The sequence below is a fragment of the Micromesistius poutassou genome, assembly GCF_964030765.1.
Source record: "Micromesistius poutassou genome assembly, chromosome: 3".
NCBI classification, from domain to species: Eukaryota; Metazoa; Chordata; class Actinopteri; order Gadiformes; family Gadidae; genus Micromesistius; species Micromesistius poutassou.
The window spans coordinates 18,976,944-19,001,069 of NC_140273.1; the positions used below are offsets into that span (position 1 = coordinate 18,976,944).

At 44.1% G+C, this 24,126-nt stretch overlaps 1 pseudogene across 1 annotated transcript; it reads left to right on the forward strand.

The window, feature by feature from the left end:
• The first annotated feature begins 2,545 nt into the window (after positions 1–2,545).
• On the forward strand, positions 2,546–18,776 carry LOC311341099 (annotated as a pseudogene). The gene is made up of 6 exons: positions 2,546–2,628; positions 16,789–16,871; positions 17,047–17,423; positions 18,260–18,379; positions 18,461–18,534; positions 18,649–18,776. The product of its transcript is annotated as an uncharacterized misc_RNA (transcript).
• Positions 18,777–24,126: the final 5,350 nt, after the last annotated feature.

Genomic DNA, 24,126 nt, shown 5'->3' on the forward strand with positions numbered 1-24,126 from the left:
GCACGCATAAAAACTGGAAAAGTTGATAACTCAGTCCCTTTCAATGCAAACGTGTAACTAAGCTTAAATAGGGTTATTTATGCCATTGCGCACCATTTGGAAGTGGAGAGCGTTGGTTTTGAGCATAATTCACGTGTTAGGGTCAAAAACACATTGTTGGTCAAAAAGTCCTTCTCTCGCTCTGAAAAGCATTTTGCACGCATAAAAACTGGAAAAGTTCATAACTCAGTCCCTTTCAATGCAAACGTGTAACTAAGCTTAAATAGGGTTATTTATGCCATCGCGCACCATTTGGAAGTGGAGAGCGTTGGTTTTGAGCATATTCACGTGTTAGGGTCAAAAACACATTGTTGGTCAAAAAGTCCTTTTCTCGCTCTGAAAAGCATTTTGCACGCATAAAAATTGGAAAAGTTAATAACTCAGTCACTTTCAATGCAAACGTGTAACTGAGCTTAAATAGGGTTATTTATGCCATTGCGCACCATTTGGAAGTGGAGAGCATTGGTTTTGAGCACAATTCACGTGTCAGGGTCAAAACATGCTTTTCTCGCTCTGAAAAGCATTTTGCACGCATAAAAACTGGAAAAGTTGATAACTCAGTCCCTTTCAATGCAAACGTGTAACTGAGCTTAAATAGGGTTATTTATGCCATTGCGCACCATTTGGAAGTGGAGAGCATTGGTTTTGAGCACAATTCACGTGTCAGGGTCAAAAACACATTGTGGGTCAAAACATGCTTTTCTCGCACTGAAAAGCATTTTGCAAGCATAAAAACTGGAAAAGTGAATAACTCAGTCACTTTCAATGCAAACGTGTAACTGAGCTTAAATAGGGTTATTTATGCCATTGCGCACCATTTGGAAGTGAAGAGCAGTTGTTTTGAGCACAATTCACGTGTCAGGGTCAAAAACACATTTTTGATCAAAAAGTGATTCTCTCGCTCTGAAAAGCATTTTGCACGCATAAAAACTGGAAAAGTTCATAACTCAGTCCCTTTCAATGCAAACGTGTAACTAAGCTTAAATAGGGTTATTTATGCCATCGCGCACCATTTGGAAGTGGAGAGCGTTGGTTTTGAGCATAATTCACGTGTTAGGGTCAAAAACACATTGTTGGTCAAAAAGTGCTTTTCTCGCTCTGAAAAGTATTTTGCACGCATAAAAACTGGAAAAGTTGATAACTCAATCCCTTTCAATGCAAACGTGTAACTAAGCTTAAATAGGGTTATTTATGCCATCGCGCACCATTTGGAATTGGAGAGCGTTGGTGTTACACATCCTCCGATGGTCGGAGGATCCCGGTGTAACATAGGACAGTGAATGTATGGATGAAAAGAAACCAATGTCACCAAAAGACTGCAATGAATCAGTTTAATTAACCACACAACGGACACAGGGCGGAGACAACACAAACCCCCTGAGCTATGCAGCGATCACTAAAGAAACGCCCCAAAACAACTAGCTATAATCAAAACAACCCCAGGACTAACCCCCTAAACTAATCCACTTTGCAGGCACCTTAATGCCTCAAAATACATGGAGTAGTGTCGCCGCTCTAACTGGTGTACTAATACAAGAGGTAACCTACGTGTGGTGAGGGACACAAATGTATACCTGCAGGTGTCTACCTAAGTTCCCTAACCTCTCCAACCCTGCGCCGGATAGATCTGCAAAACAGACAAAAGTTAACAAACACGTTGGTAAACGATCAAAACAAAAATGTGCCTAAACAACAAAGTACTAGCCAAGAAAGCACAGACTGAAACAGCAACCTGCACCAGTCTGAGACCTTCCACCTTCTCCCCCCCCGTGAAACCAAACTAACAAACATATATATATAGGGTGTGGGTGTGAGCTGATTGGTGGATGGCTTGATTGCCCTGGCTGATTTCCTGGCCTCAGCTGCAAGCAATGCAGGAAATCACTGCAGGCCCTCAGTGTGGACCTACTAACAGAGTGGGAAAAACACAGATGAGCCACAGGATCAGAACAAGTAAACACACAACAAAGCAAAACCCCACCACCCGTAACACTCCCCCCCTCAAATAGCAACCCCCGGTTGATACAAACTGGAGCATATCCGGAATAGCCTGTTTACTCAAGTCAAGGATCACACAATAACTGAGGGAATATGTTAAGTAACATAATCAAGCAACTTTTTCAACCGTATGATCAAATACATACATAATGTATAAATAAAAAACTTAATGCTTCGCTAAATGAACTATAAGCTAAACCTGTCCACACCGGGACAGTGCATCTGCAACCACATTGTCTTTGCCCTTTTTGTGGCGGATGACAAGGCGGTAGTTCTGCAGGAACAATGACCATCTCATTAACCTCCTGTTGTGATTATACATGCGATGTATAAAGACTAGAGGGTTGTGGTCCGTGTAGACCACAACTGGCACAGGACTGGATCCCACATACACATCGAAGAACTGCAAAGCTAACAGTAGAGCCAGGGTCTCCTGTTCTACTGTGGAATAACGCATCTGGCACTTGCTGAACTTCTTAGAGTAAAACCCAACAGGATGATCTAACACATGGTCGTCCGACTGAATCAGAACTGCACCAGCACCAATGCAGCTGGCATCTACTTCCAGTGCAAAGGGGCGGCTAAAATCAGGTGCACTAAGAACTGGGGCACTGCACAAAAGAGCCTTGCAGCTCTCAAAGGCCACCTGACATGAAGCCGTCCACTGAAAAGGAAGTTTTGGACTAACAAGGTCGGTTAAAGGAGCAGCAACAGAGGAGAGATTTCTACAGAAACCCCTGTAGTAGCCGGCCATTCCTAAAAACCGTCGCAACTCTCTCCTAGTGGAGGGGAGCGGAAATGAACTGATGGCAGCCAACTTTGTAGCAAGGGGGCGCACTTTGCCACCACCCACTTGCTTGCCCAAGTAGGTGACCGTCGCCTTCCCAAACTCGCATTTTGCCAGGTTGACTGTTAGGGAGGCATCAGCCAAACGTTGGAAAACTGCTTGGAGAGAGCACACATGTTCCTCCCACTCAGTAGAGTGAACAACCACATCATCCAGATATGCAGTGCAATTTGGAATGTCGCCAAGTACAATGTTAACCAACTTCTGGAAACAGGCAGGAGCATTTTTCAGGCCAAACGCCATTACAGTGTATTGCAAAAAGGTATCTGGTGTCACAAACGCTGAAATGTCAGAAGCACGAGCTGTGAGAGGGACCTGCCAATAACCCTTGAGCAGATCTAATTTTGTGACAAAGCAAGCGGAACCAATCGTGTCAACACAGTCGTCTATTCGCGGTAGTGGAAACGAGTCAGATACAGTGATATTATTTACCTTACGGTAATCAGTGCAAAAACGGAATGTCGAGTCTGGTTTTGGAACAAGTAGACAGGGACTACTCCACGGACTAGAGCTAGGTTTTGCTAGACCATGCTCCAGTAAATACTGAGTCTCCTGTCTCATAGCTGCCCTCTTGACAGCATTCACTCTGTAGGGATGTTGTTTTATTGGACGAGCATCACCAACATCTATGTCATGTTCCAGAACATTGGTGCGAGACGGACTGTCTCCGAATAGACACTTAAAATCCAAAATCAAAGACACTAAATCATGTCGCTGGCTGGCACTCAAATGTGGCATCAAACTCAAAAGGTCCTTCAACATCTCTGAGTTGGATAACCGAGGAGTTTGTTGCTGGAGTCTACGGGTATCTAAACCATCCTCATCACTATCCTGGATTTGAGAGCTAGGCACAGCAGCACCAACAGTAGCCACTGGAGGCACACTCACGGAACCGGAACTGTCTCTAACATGGTACAACTTCAACATGTTGAGATGACACACACGTGTTTTTCTCTTACGCTCTGGAGTTTTAATAACATAATCGGTTTCACTTAACTTCCTCTCCACAGCATAAGGACCTAAAAACCGAGCTGACATGGATGAACCCTGGATAGGTAACAAAACCAATACTTGGTCACCTGGTACTAGAGCACGGGAAATTGCTTTCTTGTCGTACCGCCTCTTCATGTTGCTCTGAACTCCAGACAAACTCTCTTTGGCTAGGCTACATGCTCCATGTAGCCGCTCACGGAAACGACTCACATAACTGAGGATGTTTACTTTTTTTGACAGACCATCACCAATGATTGAATCCTTGAGCACTTTCAGAGGCCCCCTCACAGTATGGCCAAACACTAGTTCGGCTGGGCTGAAACCTAGTGATTCCTGCACTGCTTCGCGGACTGCAAAAAGAGCCAACGGGACACCCTCGTCCCAGTCTTTTCCGTGCTCCAGGCAGTACTTACGCAGCACGGACTTGAGGGTACCATGCCATCTTTCCAAAGCGCCCTGCGACTCAGGGTGGTAAGCACTGGAGACACGATGAGTGATAGCTAGAGATTTTAAAACCTGCTCAAAGATGCCAGATAGAAAGTTAGTACCTTGATCAGTTTGTACTATCTTTGGCAGCCCGAATGTAGAGAAAAACTTGATCAGGGCCTTCACTACAGACTGCGATGTTACCTTTCTAAGAGGAATTGCTTCTGGGTACCTAGTAGCTATACACATCATAGTCAACAAGTACTGATTCCCACTTTTTGTTTTAGGGAGGGGACCTACACAATCAACTAGGACATGCTCAAAAGCCTCACCTACTGCTGGAATCGGGCGAAGTGGAGCAGGTTGGATAACCTGGTTTGGTTTTCCAACCACCTGACATATGGGACAAGTTCGACAAAAATGAGTCACATCCTTTTTCAGACCTGGCCAGAAAAAATGTCGGAGCACTCGATCATATGTCTTTGCCACTCCCAAATGACCCGCCCACACATTATCATGAGCCAGGGATAAAACTGACTGTCTGTGTTTTGATGGAATAACTACCTGAACCACAGCACTAGAATCACTATCACCATCACGGCGATCTCTCCACCTCCTCAACAGCAAACCATTTTCAATAAAATACATGGTGTCTTTGTTGTTAGTTGAGTCAGAGTTTTTAATGTTATTGAAAAACTTAGACAAACTAAGATCAGCTTTCTGTGCCCCTACGAGGCTGTCACGAGTCATAGGCAAATGTTTAACATCAAACACACTCTCTGGGTTTAATCTAGGTTTAGCCTCTTTACTATTTTCAGAATCATGACTGGGGAGAGAGGGTGAAAATGCCTGATCGCTTAGACCTTCAGCAAACACAGTGTCTGATAAATCAACTGCATCACCCAGCTTACGGGCCTGTGCGCGTGTAACGGCGCATACCGGAAACACATCAGGGTAGGATCGCCCAAGAACATCCGGCTGTGACACGTCAGGTTGATCTAACACCTCTAGAACAGGTGTAACCTTTCCACCGGCTATGTCGTTGCCTAACACAAATGTAACCCCTCGCATGGGCAATGAAGGACGAACACCAACTGAGAAATCACCACTCACTAAATCACAAGTCAGGTTCAGACGGTGCAGAGGTACAGAAATATAACTCATACCTATCCCCTGGACTAGTACGCTAGAGTGACATGAAGACTCTTCAGAGAAAGGCAAAACATCTGACAAAATAAATGATTTTGCTGCCCCTGTGTCACGCAGTATGCGCACTGGACATTTTCTGTCTGAGCCCAGGGAAACATAGCCATCCAACATGAATGGTGCATAGGTTGGATCAGGGCTTTCCCTTACACCTGATGTGACAACTAATGGACATAATCCGGTTGGCGAAGGAGAGCCTGCTTTGGTTGCTTCCCTGCGTTTACGCAAAGAACAGTTGGCTATGAGATGACCAACTTGGTGACAATAATGACACTCACGGAGTTCTGAACGTGGACCTGATTGAGGTTGGTATTTAGGTGTGAAGTTGGAATTAGCCACTATAGCTTTGTTTTTGTCCAAGCGCTCAGTCTTCTCCTGTTTATATGGGCCAGATGAACTGAAATGCTGCTTGTGAGTAAGTACAAACTCGTCAACTAAAACAGCAGCATCTGCTAGCTTGACAGGTTTTTGCTCATTCAGATACGTCACTACACGCTCGGACAAATTGTTTTTAAACTCCTCCATCAAAACCAATTCACAAACGGACTCAAAGTCAGATACCTCAGTAGCCTTTAGCCACCGGTAGAACAGTGTCTCTTTCTCACTAGCAAATTCAACAAAGGTTTTGTCATGGAATTTTCTGTAAGCACGAAAACGCTGTCTATACGCCTCAGGCACCAAACTATATGTTCGAAGCACAGCCGCTTTTAACACCTCATAATCCAGGCTATCAGTGAGAGGCAATTTATTCATCACCTCACGGGCCTTTCCTGTCAGTTTGCTCTGTAGCAAAGGTGCCCAAGCATCTTTAGGCCACTTAAAAGCGGTAGCAACTCTTTCAAAAGACTCAAAATATGCATCTATCTCATGTTCACGGAATTGGGGAACTAATGCTATGTGCCGACTAGCATCAAAAGGCTTATTTGGATAAGTAAGAGCGTCAGGCTGCGGAGTAATGGGAGACTTTTGGAAAAATTGACAATCAAGTCTCTTTTTTTCCAACTCAACCTCAAGCTTTTTCATCTCCACGGCATGTTGCATCTCAGCATCCAACTCAAGTTTGCGCATAGCCTCCCTGTGCCTGTAGTCAGCCGCTCTCTCCTTCTCCCTCTCCTCTGCCTCCAATTTTAAGCGGGCCAAACAAACCTTCAGTTTGGTACTTACTGAGACACTGGATACAGAGGAAGCTCGCGAGCTACCTGGAGTAGAAAGAGATTTTACCACCTGCTCTGCCCCTGGTGCCGCCTCAAATTTCACTTCAGAAGGATCAGGGGACCCAGTAAGTATTGCTTTTACAACTGCCCCCTCAATAGGCACACCCTTGTCCTTCAACAGAACTAGTACTGCCTCCTTTAACTGAGCCACAGTTTTAGCCCTAGACAACTCAACTCCAAAGTGAGCACCGATCTCACATAAATCTACCTTCCTACACTGGTCCAGCTCTTCTAAAGTGGGTGTGGCCAGAAAATCCTCAACATTGAAACCAGTAGCCATCTTGGTGCCCGGCAAACTACCAAACAGCCAGTGAAACCTATGTAATTACAAAGTTTTAAGCAATATCACCTAGCAAAAATTGTAGAGCATGGCCCTGTATACTTACCAAATGAATGGAGTTCTACTCCACTCCTACTCCACTGCACCAAAACAGTAGCCAAAAAAAACAAAAAAACACTAAACTACAAAAACTAAACCCATTACCAGCCTGTGCCACTGAACTCAACATCCACACTTTCACCATCCAGTGGGACCACAAGGATCCCGGACGAGCCCCCAAATATGTTACACATCCTCCGATGGTCGGAGGACCCCGGTGTAACATAGGACAGTGAATGTATGGATGAAAAGAAACCAATGTCACCAAAAGACTGCAATGAATCAGTTTAATTAACCACACAACGGACACAGGGCGGAGACAACACAAACCCCCTGAGCTATGCAGCGATCACTAAAGAAACGCCCCAAAACAACTAGCTATAATCAAAACAACCCCAGGACTAACCCCCTAAACTAATCCCCTTTGCAGGCACCTTAATGCCTCAAAATACATGGAGTAGTGTCGCCGCTCTAACTGGTGTACTAATACAAGAGGTAACCTACGTGTGGTGAGGGACACAAATGTATACCTGCAGGTGTCTACCTAAGTTCCCTAACCTCTCCAACCCTGCGCCGGATAGATCTGCAAAACAGACAAAAGTTAACAAACACGTTGGTAAACGATCAAAACAAAAATGTGCCTAAACAACAAAGTACTAGCCAAGAAAGCACAGACTGAAACAGCAACCTGCACCAGTCTGAGACCTTCCACCTTCTCCCCCCCCCGTGAAACCAAACTAACAAACATATATATATAGGGTGTGGGTGTGAGCTGATTGGTGGATGGCTTGATTGCCCTGGCTGATTTCCTGGCCTCAGCTGCAAGCAATGCAGGAAATCACTGCAGGCCCTCAGTGTGGACCTACTAACAGAGTGGGAAAAACACAGATGAGCCACAGGATCAGAACAAGTAAACACAACAAAGCAAAACCCCACCACCCGTAACAGTTGGTTTTGAGCATAATTCACGTGTTAGGGTCAAAAACACATTGTTGGTCAAAAAGTGCTTCTCTCGCTCTGAAAAGCATTTTGCATGCATAAAAACTGGAAAAGTTGATAATTCAGTCCCTTTCAATGCAAACGTGTAACTAAGCTTAAATAGGGTTATTTATGCCATTGCGCACCATTTGGAAGTGGAGAGCATTGGTTTTCAGCACAATTCACGTGTCAGGGTCAAAACATGCTTTTCTCGCTCTGAAAAGCATTTTGCACGCATAAAAACTGGAAAAGTTGATAACTCAGTCACTTTCAATGCAAACGTGTAACTGAGCTTAAATAGGGTTATTTATGCCATCGCGCACCATTTGGAAGTGGAGAGCGTTGGTTTTGAGCATAATTCACGTGTTAGGGTCAAAAACACATTGTTGGTCAAAAAGTGCATTTCTCGCTCTGAAAAGCATTTTGCATGCATAAAAACTGGAAAAGTTGATAACTCAGTCCCTTTCAATGCAAACGTGTAACTAAGCTTAAATAGGGTTATTTATGCCATTGCGCACCATTTGGAAGTGGAGAGCGTTGGTTTTGAGCATAATTCACGTGTTAGGGTCAAAAACTCATTTTTGGTCAAAAAGTGCTTCTCTCGCTCTGAAAAGCATTTTGCATGCATAAAAACTGGAAAAGTTGATAATTCAGTCCCTTTCAATGCAAACGTGTAACTAAGCTTAAATAGGGTTATTAATGCCATCGCGCACCATTTGGAAGTGGAGAGCGTTGGTTTTGAGCATATTCACGTGTTAGGGTCAAAAACACATTGTTGGTCAAAAAGTGCTTTTCTCGCTCTGAAAAGCATTTTGCATGCAAAAAAACTGGAAAAGTTGATAACTCAGTCCCTTTCAATGCAAACGTGTAACTAAGCTTAAATAGGGTTATTTATGCCATTGCGCACCATTTGGAAGTGGAGAGCGTTGGTTTTGAGCATAATTCACGTGTTAGGGTCAAAAACACATTGTTGGTCAAAAAGTGCTTCTCTCGCTCTGAAAAGCATTTTGCACGCATAAAAACTGGAAAAGTTGATAACTCAGTCCCTTTCAATGCAAACGTGTAACTAAGCTTAAATAGGGTTATTTATGCCATCGCGCACCATTTGGAAGTGGAGAGCGTTGGTTTTGAGCATAATTCACGTGTTAGGGTCAAAAACACATTGTTGGTCAAAAAGTGCTTTTCTCGCTCTGAAAAGCATTTTGCATGCAAAAAAACTGGAAAAGTTGATAACTCAGTCCCTTTCAATGCAAACGTGTAACTAAGCTTAAATAGGGTTATTTATGCCATCGCGCACCATTTGGAAGTGGAGAGCGTTGGTTTTGAGCATAATTCACGTGTTAGGGTCAAAAACACATTGTTGGTCAAAAAGTGCTTCTCTCGCTCTGAAAAGCATTTTGCATGCATAAAAACTGGAAAAGTTGATAATTCAGTCCCTTTCAATGCAAACGTGTAACTAAGCTTAAATAGGGTTATTTATGCCATCGCGCACCATTTGGAAGTGGAGAGTGTTGGTTTTGAGCATATTCACGTGTTAGGGTCAAAAACACATTGTTGGTCAAAAAGTGCTTTTCTCGCTCTGAAAAGCATTTTGCATGCATAAAAACTGGAAAAGTTGATAACTCAGTCCCTTTCAATGCAAACGTGTAACTAAGCTTAAATAGGGTTATTTATGCCATCGCGCACCATTTGGAAGTGGAGAGTGTTGGTTTTGAGCATATTCACGTGTTAGGGTCAAAAACACATTGTTGGTCAAAAAGTGCTTTTCTCGCTCTGAAAAGCATTTTGCACGCATAAAAACTGGAAAAGTTGATAACTCAGTCCCTTTCAATGCAAACGTGTAACTAAGCTTAAATACGTTTGCATTGAAAGGGACTGAGTTATCAACTTTTCCAGTTTTTATGCGTGCAAAATGCTTTTCAGAGTGAGAGAAGCACTTTATGACCAACAATGTGTTTTTGACCCTGACACGTGAATTTTGCTCAAAACCAATGCTCTTCACTTCCAAATGGTGCGCAATGGCATGAATAACCCTATTTAAGCTTAGTTACACGTTTGCATTGAAAAGGACTGAGTTATCAACTTTTCCAGTTTTTTTGCGTGCAAAATGCTTTTCAGAGCGAGAGAAGGACTTTTTGACCAACAATGTCATCTCATCTCATCATCTCATCCTCATCCGCTTATCCGGGGTCGGGTCGCGGGGGCAGCAGCTCAAGCAGGGGGCCCCAGACTTCCCTTTCCCGGGCCACATTGACCAGCTCTGACAGGGGGATCCCGAGGCGTTCCCAGGCCAGTGTTGAGATATAATCTCTCCACCTAGTCCTGGGTCTTCCCCGAGGTCTCCTCCCCACTGGTCGTGCCTGGAACACCTCCCAAGGGAGGCGTCCAGTGGGCATCCTTACCAGATGCCCGAACCACCTCAACTGACTCCTTTCTAAGCAAAGGAGCAGCGGCTCTAATCCGAGTTCCTCCCGGATGACTGAACTTCTCACCCTATCCCTAAGGGAGAAACCAGCCACCCTCCTGAGAAAACTCATCTCGGCCGCTTGTATCCGCGATCTCGTCCTTTCGGTCATCACCCATCCCTCATGACCATAGGTGAGGGTAGGAACGAAGATCGACCGGTAGATCGAGAGCTTTGCCTTGCGGCTCAGCTCTCTTTTCGTCACAACAGTGCGGTAAAGCGAACGCAATACCGCCCCTGCTGCTCCGATTCTCCGGCCAATCTCCCGCTCCATTGTACCCTCACTCGCGAACAAGACCCAGAGGTACTTAAACTCCTTCACTTGGGCTAAGGACTCATTTCCTACCCGGTGAAGGCAATCCACCAGTTTCCCAGCCACTTCACACTCGGCCACCAGCCGATCCAGTGAGTGCTGAAGGTCGCAGGCCGATGATGCCATCAGGACCACATCATCTGCAAAGAGCAGTGATGAGATCCTCAGACCACCGAACTGCAACCCCTCCCCACCACGACTGCGCCTCGATATCCTGTCCATGAATATCACAAACAGGATTGGTGACAAGGCGCAGCCCTGGCGGAGGCCAACACCCACTAGGAACGGAACTGACTGGCTGCCGAAAACACAGCTCTCGCTTTGGGAGTACAGAGATTGGATGGCCCTGAGGAGTGAACCCCTTACCCTGTACTCCCTCAGCACCTCCCACAGTTTCTCCCGGGGGACCCGGTCATATGCCTTCTCCAAATCCACAAAACACATGTAGACCGGATGGGCATACTCCCAGGCCCCCTCCAGGATCCTTGCGAGAGTGAAGAGCTGATCCGCAGTTCCACGTCCAGGGCGGAAACCGCATTGTTCCTCTTCAATCTGAGGTTCGACAATCGGCCGAACCCTCCTTTCCAGCACCTTAGAGTAGACTTTCCCAGGGAGGCTGAGAAGTGTGATACCCCGGTAATTGGCACACACTCTCTGGTCCCCCTTTTTAAACAGGGGAACCACCACCCCGGTTTGCCACTCCTTTGGCACTGTACCAGACTCCCACGCAATGTTGAATAGGCGTGTCAACCAAGACAGCCCCTCAACACCCAGAGCTTTTAGCATTTCTGGCTGGATCTCATCAATCCCTGGGGCTTTGCCACTGCGGAGATGTTTAACTACCTCAGTGACTTCCACCAGGGAAATTGACGACGAAACACCATCAACCTCGAGCTCTGCCTCCATCATAGAGGACGTGTTAGTCGGATTCAGGAGTTCCTCAAAGTGTTCCTTCCAACGTTCGACTACCTCCTCAGTCGAGGTCAACAGAGTCCCACCCTTACTGTACACAGCTTGGATGTTTCCCCGTTTCCCCCTTCTGAGGTGTCGGATGGTCTTCCAGAAACACTTTGGTGCCGACCGAAAGTCCTTCTCCATGTCCTCTCCGAACTTCTCCCACACCCGCTGCTTAGCCTCCGACACGGCAGCGGCTGCCGCCCTTCGGGCCCGCCGGTACCCTGCAACTGCGTCAGGAGTCCTCCGGGATAACATACCCCGGAAGGCCTCCTTCTTCAGTCGGACGGCTTCCCTGACCACCGGTGTCCACCACGGTGTCCGAGGGTTACCGCCCCTTGAGGAACCTAAGACCCTGAGGCCACAGCTCGCCGCCGCAGCTTCAGCAATGGAGGCTTTGAACACCGCCCCCAACCTCCACAGGGATGCTAGAAAAGCTCCGCCGGAGGTGTGAGTTGAAGATCTCTAGGACGGGGGCCTCCTCCAGACGTTCCCAATTCACCCGCACTACCCGTTTGGGCTTACCAGGTCTGTCCAGCCTCTTCCCCCATTCCCTGATCCAACTCACCACCAGATGGTGGTCGGTTGACAGTTCCGCCCCTCTCTTCACCCGAGTGTCCAAAACATAAGGCCTCAGATCAGCTGACACGATCACGAAATCGATCATTGATCTTCGGCCTAGGGTACTCTGGTACCAGGTACACTTATGAGCACCCTTATGTTCAAACATGGTGTTCGTTATGGACAATCCATGACTAGCACAGAAGTCCAGTAACAAACGACCACTCGGGTTTAGATCAGGGAGGCCGTTCCTCCCCACCACGCCTCTCCAGGTGTCTCCATCGTTGCCCACGTGGACGTTGAAGTCTCCCAGCAGAACTACGGAGTCCCCTACCGGAGCCCCATACAGGACTCCATTCAGGGTCTCCAAGAAGGCCGAGTACTCTGAACTGCTGTTCGGTGCATACGCACAAACAACAGTCAGAGTTTTCCCCCCCACCACCCTTAGGCGTAGGGAGGCGACCCTCTCGTCCACCGGGGTAAACTCCAACACCACGGCGCTCAGCCGGGGATTTATGAGTATCCCCACACCCGCCCGGCGCCTCACGCCCTGGGCAACTCCAGAGAAGAATAGAGTCCAACCCCTATCCAGGAGTAAGGTACCAGAGCTGAGACTGTGCGTAGAGGTAAGCCCCACCAGATCTAACTGGTAGCGCTCCACCTCCCTCACAAGCTCCGGTTCCTTTCCCCACAGTGAGGTGACGTTCCACATCCCCAGAGCCAGCTTCTGCCGCTCGGGTCTGGTCCGTCGGGACCCCCGACTTTCACTGCCACCCATGTGGCAGCGCACCCGACCCCAGCGGGTCTCCCTGCAGGTGGTGGGCCCACAGGACACCAACAATGTGTTGGCCAACAATTTAAAGTACAGAATACAATGGGCCAAACGTGTTGGGATGCTGCAGCAGTTGTCTGATCACGATGGGATTCAGTATCTTTGATCACCATCAAAGATACTCAACCTGATTGATTGTGTTGCAAGTTTAAAATGCCTTTCTTTGTTTTTAATTAAATGTATGAATCTCTTGACGAAGGAAGGAACACAAAGATCCTAGGAGCGCCACACAGCATGAGGCCCTGGTTGTGTCCTGTCTGTGTTGTATCACTGCATCTTTCCACTAGAGGTCAGGCTTTTCTTTACAAGGCCAGTTTGTACAGCAATTGCTTAAAAGGCCCCTTTTAAACTACCAGGTGTAAGTGGGATTAGCAATACAAGCCGTTTCTAAATAAACCCTGAGTAGCTCTTGAATAGCGCTAGTCCTGCCGTGTAATTTCACCAAAACTTTGCTCAATGTTTAAAGCACCTTGTTTGTTTGCTATCTGATACTATGGAAGCTGTGTGTCCTCGGATACTTTGAGGCTACATTGAGGCTCTGCCGTCACAGAGTGGGACTCGGACCGATGGGTGGACCAGAATGCCATTGAAATTTTCCTCATCAAAATAACACATTTATTTCATCTAATTGAACCAATTTATACATTTTAGTTTTGATAGTTTAAAAACAGATCAGTTGATCAAAAGAACATCCACCAGTGTGAAAATGTCCTAACTGTGTCAACGCTACTGTACATCAATTTATAAATGATCCATAAACGCTGCCCTCAGTGGCCTCATGTCTCCCTGTGTGTCTCCTCTTGTGGCCTCATGTCTTCATGTCCTCATGCCTAGGGATGGGTATCGAAAACCGGTTCTTGTTGAGAACCGGTTCCGACTGTTTTGATTCCTTGGAATCGTTTGCCAGTTTTGCAAACGATTCCCTTATCGATTCCGAGCGGGCGCGAATGACGTCACAGAATGAAAAATGTTACTGGATGTTACTGGCCATTCTTGTATTTGCCACAGAATAACTTATCTTGTATTGTATGTTGTTAATTTCTACATACAAGAATATTTATTTTATTATTATTATACCTCAAGACAGTTTGTAAAGTCATCATGTTACTTCTAACTGAACTAAAGTTGATTCTAATTGACCTGTTTGTTCTCCTTTTTTCCAAATGAGAATCGATAAGAGAATCGATAAAGAACCGAATCGTTTAGCAGAATCGAAAATGGAATCGGAATCGCAAAAATCTTATCAATACCCATCCCTATGCCTCATGTCTCCCTCCCTCTCCTCTGTGTGCTGCATGTGACGTCTGTGTTTTAGCCACTTGTAAACCATAATGTGTACGGCCAAACTACATAATCTGAACTGAGCAATCCATCCGAATTGAGCATTAAGGTTTGCAGTGTAAACGAAGCCTTAGTTACATCACAAGTGGGAGTGTCCACCTTGATGTATGATGGGCAGATAAGCCTACCAGTTGCTACAGTCCACTGGGTAGACTGCACTTTATTTGTCCCCAAGGGGCAATTTAAAAGGGCGCATTACAGTAGCTTAAGGGACACAATCAACAAACATAAGCAGCACGCATAATGCACAATCAACCAACATACACAATTCACAGACACACTGCACCATCACACAGCACACATCGCACATCATCATTCAACACATAGTAGTAGTTTTAAAGTTTTTAAAGTGCTTCCTTAGTGCATATAGAAGGCAATTTTAAACATATGTTCATGAATCAGTGATCATTAATAAGCTGGACAGCCCTCGAGATGAATGTTGCCTTCATCCTCTGTGTCTGGCAACCCGGACAGCGGAGTCTGCGTCCTAAGGGGAGCCACTCAAACTCAGGAGACAGGATGTGAGAGGGGTCCTGAATAATCCTACGTGCTACCTTTACAGTCTGTTAGTCACATAGGGCAGTGAGAGTACGGACGGGCTGCTCAATAATTTTTGAGCAGACCTTAACCACACTCAACAGGCGGTTTCTGTTTTGCAGGGTGATGGAGTGGAACCAGCTAGTGAAAGAGAAGGTTATTACATTTTCAATTAATGCGTACTAGAATGTGGTGAGAATGTCTTTGTTAATCCCAAATGACTTCAGCTTCCTGAGTAGGTACTGTCTCTGATGGCACTTTTTAAGGATTTCCTCTGTGTTGGAGGAAAACCTTAGCAGGTTGTCGAAGGCTGTTCCCAGGTATTTGTATACCTCCACTATCTCCACTGGCTCCTGCTGGACGATAGTGGTGACTGCCTCAGCCAACTGTCTCTGTTTGGGTGAAAAGGTCACAATCACATCCTTGGTTTTGCTTATGTTAAGCTCAAGACAAGACCTTTCGCCATACTATAAAGTCCTGCAGGGCTGAGCTGTGATGTTGTGTATGGCTGGGAAGCAGAGACAGGAGGACTGTGTCATCAGCAAATCATGATCATTATCAAGTCATGATCAATCCAAAATACATCTGAGTGGACACTCAAGTCACTCACTAAGTCACAGGGCAGGTCCCATTTTGAAACGGCTTGTAATGGATAAACACACTCACACCTGGTGGTTAAATAGGGGCCCTTTTAATACTATACTAATACTATTAATACTCATACTACTCATACATCCACTAATGACAATTATACCTCAAAATTCAATCAAATCAAACATTTATTTAGCCTTTCCCCTATTGAAATGTACTTCTGCTCAATACATGTTTGTATTTATTGAAGGAAATAGGGAGAAAACCAGGAGCTTGGTCTGGACGGTTGTCTGTCTCTTCCTATGCTTTATAGATGTGACCAGATAGACGATCAGACAGGAAGAACAGAGTGTGTTGTTTGTCTGCTTCTTTAAGCTTTTACCCAGAAACCCACAAATGAAACTCTTCCACAAATGAAATTCAGCGGAAACCATTGTGGTTTCTGCAATGCTACTTTTTGAATTCACAGACACACGCATACACGCACGCATGCACAAACATTCATACACACAAAGACATCGATATGCACATAACCCCATGAACAAGAACAGACAAAATGTCCATGCACACACTATATTGACCAGGATGGGAGAGATGAGGAAGAGATCAAACTAACCCTGAACAAAGGGTTTCTGTGAAAGTACAAAAGCCTTTGCTTATTCAATAGGTTTATGACACTAAGGATCCAGGCTTTACTGCAATGGGTCAGCCAGTGAGCCACAGCAATATTAATTCCAGGTTTGCACCTGGCCAAAACTGCCATAGGGTAGGGGTTTGATTCCCTCTGGGGCTGCCCATGCTAAGAACATATCAAAACATGAATATGAACATGAACATGAAAACATATGAACATTTGCATTGTAAAAACAAAAGGGATGCCTTTATTAAAGTAGAAAATTAGAAATTCCAATTCTGGTTTGTCGCTATAACTGCAATTTTGTGGTTCAGAATTTGAATAAATGTAATTAAATCTAGAAACAGAATGAAACTCAGGTCATCTCGTTGTTCTGACAATCACACCTCACCGAATACGCAAAGAGATAACCGCAACATTTCCACATGGACAGCCAATCACAAGTTGTTTTTAATATCTCTGCCTTCAGTCAAAAGTAAAGTTCAGTGAAAGTATCAAATGTCTTTACTCCTCAGCAGATCATCAACATAAGCTGGATGTATGTCTTTCTTCCTGTTATCTTGGGTAAAATATTTATGTTTACATTTCTACTTCAATTATACAAGAGTTGTATATGATGTCCTGTGTAATGATTGTTTTGTATTTGGTGTTTTAAAATCACATTGATATAGCATCATATGTTGCTCCATATTGCTGCACATTTTATCTTATTACTAATTGAATATATTTTTAATTCTAGGTGCTGTTGTGTCCTGTCAGGACGTACTCTCTAACCCAGTAGTGGAGCTGACCGTGAGACCAGGAGAAAACGTTACTCTATACTGTGACTGTAAATTCCCGGCTAATGTAAATCTTGTTTGGTACAGGAACTGTTCTCATGAAAATCAGCCAACACTTACTCTGAATTGGAAGGACAGAGATCTTGGTATTTTTGATTATGTAGAGAATGGAAGCAATTTCTTCCATTTAAATATGAAGTGGAACGATTCGTCAAAGTCATTAAACTTACTGATTAAGAACATCACTGATTCTCACCTTGGTCTTTACTACTGTGGAACTGAAAAAACTCAAAACAAGACTAAATATATGGTAATATAATCACAAGGATTTGGTTTGGTAAGTGGACTTTTTTTGTGTTCAAATTCATTAATAGGAATTCTAATTATTATCATATGTCGGGATAATATGCAAATGTATTGTAATTTTTAAATATTGGCAGCTTATGGAGACATTTGTGCCACTACAAACTCCACATTTACAATTACTATGAATATCCTGCACTTTTAAGATAAAGTTCAGACAATTCTAGAGGCTAGAGAGTGTATTGATTCATTAAATGTTTAATTAATTCTGTTTTCTTCTATTATATGCAACATTTAAATGTATTAATTGATGAAAACATAAAACTAAATCAACCAGCATCCTTCAGCCAAGCTTTAGGCCCTTTCCCTCGAGGCGACTTACCCCCGGTAATGAGTTCACTGACGGGGAGAGGTGGGCTCTGATGGTTGTTTAGTGTGGGGGTCTAGAGACACGTCAATGTGGTTCTAGACCCCGGGCCTGACTGCGTCGTGTAGAGGGGACTGAGACTGAAATCGGCGATGACGGTGGGAACAGCCAATGGGACGAAACAAATGATCCACATAACGGATGAAGAGGACGTGTTCCCCTGAGATTTGAATTTTCAGTTGTCAGAGATGGAGCAGATAATGGGACAGTAGTCATCGTGTGTGTACCCCTGCATGCTCCCTGTTGACCACCACTGATTGTCAAGACCAGTCGTATAGTGTGTAACTGCCAAAGTCATTCCAACCTTTAATAGCCAATAGGGGGCGTTCAGGAGTTCTATCCTGAACAATGGTCAAACAAACAGAACTTCTATGAACCAAGATTGTAAAAAGGTAAGAACTAGCACTGCTGACTTGTACAAAATGATATGTCCTATGGTGCAGGTGCTGGAGACCCTGGTCCTGCTGGTCCAGACTGTGGACCGTGCTGGATGCTGCTGGTCACCCTCTGCCCCACCTCTGCTCTCCTCTCTTTGTTCCTCTACTTCCTCTGCAGTCACATGGGTAGAACATCATGTGCTTCTATTCACTGGAAGTCTTTCTGCACTTCATTTGATTGCGTTGTCTCTTGTAATTCTAACTCAGTCTGTGTTTCAGTTCGTGCCGGAAAAGACTGTGGCGTCTCTCAGGAAACGGGACCTTTAACACCGCAACATGAGGTATCTGATAGTACAGCTCTTCCATTAAATGATATAAACACCCTGTTCTATTAAGAAGTGTGCTCAGTAGTTGTACTGTCCTAATGTCACCTTGTGTCCGTCTCTCACACACAGGAGGAAAACTACAGCCGTGTGTTTTATGCTGTGTTGAAAACTCCACAACACAAAGGATCCCACAGCTTCTCCGCCCGCAGTACGAGTGGGATTTGAGAGGCGGATTGGTTAGGGTTCCACCACAACACACACAGCCCAACGCACACACATAGACTCACTCACACCAACACACAGACACACAGTCGCACACACAAACACACATGTTTGTATGTATTGTAATTCCCTTGTGGTTCTTGTTATTTTGATACCTTAAAGTCTATTCAACTTGGATTAATGTACAATGTTACACAAAAAACCTTGAAATATGCATTTGTATATCATTTTAGACCCAAAAGTAACCTGTCTATTATATGTTTTGATCACATGTATGAATAAATAAATAAAATCTAAAGATGTTGCATGAATAATCTCTTTCATACTTAATTTGAGTCTTAATGAAATGCCTAGACTCGTAAGAATCTCTATGGGATAGATTATATCCTGAAAATCAATATTGAGCAATATTTGACATCTCTCCTGCTGCCTTGGATCTACGATGAAGAAATATGAAGCCTTTGCAGGATTGTGTTCTGATGAGACACGTCTGAATACAACAGTGTCAGTACAGCACAGTATAGCTTCTTACCATGGATGGTTCTTACCTGGATGAGTTAAAACACCAGAACTAGGAAGTTAAGGAAAATTAGCAACTGGTTGAAGCGGTTCTGGAACCTGATTTCCTGAGTTCTATTTCTTGAGTCAGGTGTTGTCTGATAAACTCTGGGGTCTTTAGTGGCTGGAGTTGGTACAGAGTCAAGATGTTAAACAAAATGAGTGCTCAGTTGTTGCTATTTTAATCTTAATCAATTTATTTTGATACAATGGGCTTACAATATATCTAACAATAATCTATATATACATACGTAGGCACTGACAGTCAATTAATCCAGGAAATTTTCACCAAAAAATGTTTTACTCGTGTTCCCCGCTGTGGGAAAATCTTTAAATATGGATACAACTCAAGCCCCTAGAGGTTGGAAAATATAGTGAGACGCGCATAGTGTAGGTTAACTCAAGGAAAGTCAATGTAGACTGGTTAATATTGGTCAAAAGAAGTACCATCATATTATTGAGGAACCTTGAACACGTTGCACATTGGTGCAGTAATGTGTCATACTCATTTCTTCACAACAGACCTAAACACATTGAAATAATGTCTTCTTGGAATAAAAAGCTGAAAAAATACAAAAATCCTAGGAGCCACAGCATGAGGCCCTGGTTGTGTCCTGTCTGTGTTGCATCACTGCATCTTTCCACTAGAGGTCAGGCTTTTCTTAACGAGGCCAGTTTGTACAGCAATGGCTTAAAAGGCCCCTATTCAACTCCCAGGTGTGAATGTGATTAGCCATACAAGACGTTCAAAATAAACCCGCCCTGTGACGCTGGCATCTTTACACAGCTGGAAAAAGTGGGCAAAATCACATCTGATCTTCTCAATTCAGGATATTTCTGTTGCCTGCAAGACCTAGTGGTTCAGAATGTGGTGGAAAGACAGTTTTTGAGATAGGAAGGTCCTACCGCCCTGAAACTTGAATACCTTATTCTAGGGCATAACTGGGACCCCCACACCGAAACTTGGCCCAGTCGGACGCCGAGGGCATGGAGGGGGGGGGGTCTGAGGTTTAGGGTTAGGGTTAGGGTTAGGGTTAGGGCTGGCTTTTTCCCAGAGACCCACAATTTTCACAGAGTAATCCCAAGATGCACCCTGGCTAAAGGTCTAATGGCCACTGAAGTCAGCAGACATTTTATTGTCAAAACAAAGTTCATTGATGTCCCCTCACAACTGGGGTGTCATTACCTCGGCGGCACTCGTGGAGGCGCTGTTTAGTCTGGCGCCAGCCTATGACCATAACGTATGAGTAAGTTTAATAGAGTGGCGAAGTCACGCCCCTTCCGGTAGAGCCCACGGGACCTCTGAAATCGAAAAATATGAATGGGCTTCAATGGAGAGAAAGTAATTATTTTCTGGTCCCAGTCTTTATATGCCTATGAGGTTTACAATATATATTATATATATCATATATATATAAATATACAATTATTTAGTTATAATATTATAAGTAGACCATAGCTTTTATTCAATTCAACAAGATCTGTATCTGACCATTGACCATCCTCCTTGCTTCAAGGAAGTCTGGTGGTCTCCGTATATAATAAATAAATAAATAAATAAATAAATACATTTATTGATTTATTTATTACACGGCTCTTCTCTATAGAGTGGCGAAGTCACGCCCCTTCAGGTAGAGCCCATGGGACCTATGGGATCGAAAAATATGAATGGGTTTCAATGGAGAGAAAGTAATTATTTTCGAGTCCCAGTCTTTATATGCCCTGGATTACACATATGTTGTTTGTGGATTTAAATGATAATTTTACATGCCAAGAAAACAATGTTCGAGAAGAAGTTTGATAATGTTAGGTTTTGTGTGAGGCCACTTTGTGAACTACAGCTCTTCGCTGCTGTCGACGCGAATAATATAACGTCACCACCACTCTGGTGGCTTAACGTCGTTAACGTGGTTTGGAGCCGATCTATGAATGAATGTTATGTTACAATGAATGTTTATGTTTGAACTCATGAAGTCGTTTGCAACGTGGAACCTAGAATCAATATTTCCGGGATAATAATAGCCTATATAGCCTAATATAATATATAAAACAGAAAATTAAATAATGGCCAGGTCGTGTGGTCGATGGGAACCATAGCGTTATAGATGCCTGCCCTACATATTTATATATGTATTTATTTATTTAAGGGGGGGGGGGGGGGGGGGGGGGGTCTATCGCCATAGAACACCATCAACACCACCCAGTATAACACCATCAACACCACCAAGTAGAACACCATCAACACCACCCAGTATAACACCATCAACACCACCCAGTATAACACCATCAACACCACCAAGTAGAACACCATCCACACCACCCAGTATAACACCATCCACACCACCCAGTATAACCATCAACACCACCCATTATAACCATCAACACCACCCAGTATAACACCATCCACACCACCCAGTATAACACCATCAACACCACCCAGTATAACCATCAACACCACCCAGTAGAACACCATCAACACCACCAAGTAGAACACCATCCACACCACCCAGTATAACCATCAACACCACCCAGTATAACCATCAACACCACCCAGTAGAACACCATCAACACCACCCAGTATAACACCATCAACACCACCCAGTATAACCATCAACACCACCCAGTATAACACCATCAACACCACCCAGTAGAACACCATCCACACCACCCAGTATAACCATCAACACCACCCAGTATAACACCATCAACACCACCAAGTAGAACACCATCCACACCACCCAGTATAACACCATCCACACCACCCAGTATAACACCATCAACACCACCCAGTAAAACCATCAACACCACCCAGTAGAACACCATCCACACCACCCAGTAGAACACCATCAACACCACCCAGTATAACCATCCACACCACCCAGTATAACACCATCAACACCACCCAGTATAACACCATCAACACCACCAAGTAGAACACCATCAACACCACCCAGTATAACACCACCAAGTTTAATACCATCAACACCACCCAGTATAACACCATCAACACCACCCAGTATAACTCCATCAAAACCACCAACCACACCACCACCAGGACCCAGTATAACACCATCAACACCACCCAGTAGAACACCATCAACACCACCCAGTAGAACACCATCCACACCACCCAGTAGAACACCATCAACACCACCCAGTATAACACCATCAACACCACCCAGTATAACACCATCAACACCACCCAGTATAACACCATCAACACCACCTACAGTTTAACACCATCAACACCACCCAGTAGAACACCATCAACTCCACCCAGTATAAGACCATCAACACCACCCAGTATAACACCATCAACACCACCCAGTATAACTCCATCAAAACCACCAACCACACCACCACCAGGACCATCCACACCAGCCACAGTACTGTAAACAGCATCCACAGCATAACATCAACACCATCCAAAGTGTAATACCATCAACACCACACACAACACTGTAAACACCACTGCACGAAACCCTCAACTCCGCCCGTGTGTGTGTGTGTGTGAGAAAGAGAGACACTTACTGGTCAGCTGATCTTGGGATCATAGCCCCGAGCTCCTGGATCCGGTCATTGATGTTGAATCTCCGCCGTCTCTCGACTGCGTATTATGTCAGATTCTGATTGGTCATTCAGCGGCCTGTTATCTCTGTATAGCAGACCGTTGCTATGGTCGCTATTTCAAAACATCCCATCTTACTGATCTTTTCATCAGCAGGAGCAATACAACCATATTTAAATCAATACAATCATTTTTGGTGGAATTCTTTATTAAGAAGTCATATAATAAGCGTGATAATGTAACCTTCAGGGGTCTTGAACCACCCTGTCAAAAAAAAAAAAAAAAAGCACTGCTAGTACTATATCATATATTTGTACTTTTATTTTTATTAGATATTCTATATCAACATATTTTTCATCATGTAGAGCTCATCTCCTACTCCAGCTCTCCAACTCCAGCCATCGACTTCAGTGGCAGCAGTCATCGATGACTTGACTTGTGGCTTTTGATCAAAACCTCGACTTCCGGAACCACACTGTTGCGCTCTATCGTCCAGGTATTGTTCCATGCAGTTCGATGTCCCTTAGAGGTCGGAAACTCCGGCCTCCTACTGGTAAAAATCTAAGTACAGAGTCGCAAACTCGTGTACGAATTCTCAACCCCCAGTTCAAGCCTTAATATCATTTGATGTTATTTCAACCTTGGACCCAGATTTTAGTTTGTGTAATTGTTGTGAATTATGACATTTCATGAACTTTTTATGATATGTATTTGATGAGTGAGTGAGTGACTTCCTGGTCGTTCCTTCTGTCTGTAAGCGCCTGAGAAATTTCTTGTGTTGCTTCACTGCTTTAATATTCACTCACCCTCTTTACCTAAATGGTTTTACTTGTTATGCTGCCAATATATCTGACCATTTTGATTCTAATCAAATATTCTATAATCCTCTGTAATCCTTCATCCTCTGTTGCTCTTAATTCTTAATTCTTAATTCAATCTTCTTAATTCTTCATTGTTTTGAACCTAATAGTCCCATGTTGATCGCATCTTTAACTCAACTTGAACTGTAATTGTATGCTAATTTAACTGGTCATAATTTTGCTCAACACATTTGATAAATTTACATCAAATCAGATTACAGACACTGCACTGTACTGCACAAACATCACACTGTGGCGATTTAATATTCTATGAAACTGTATAAGTAACTTTTTTTTTCATTTTGAATTTAAAATTTATTTATTTAGGGTAAACAGAAGGGGGTGAGTCGAGGGGCCACAGTGAGTCTAGGGTGCCACAGTGAGTCGAGGGGCCACAGT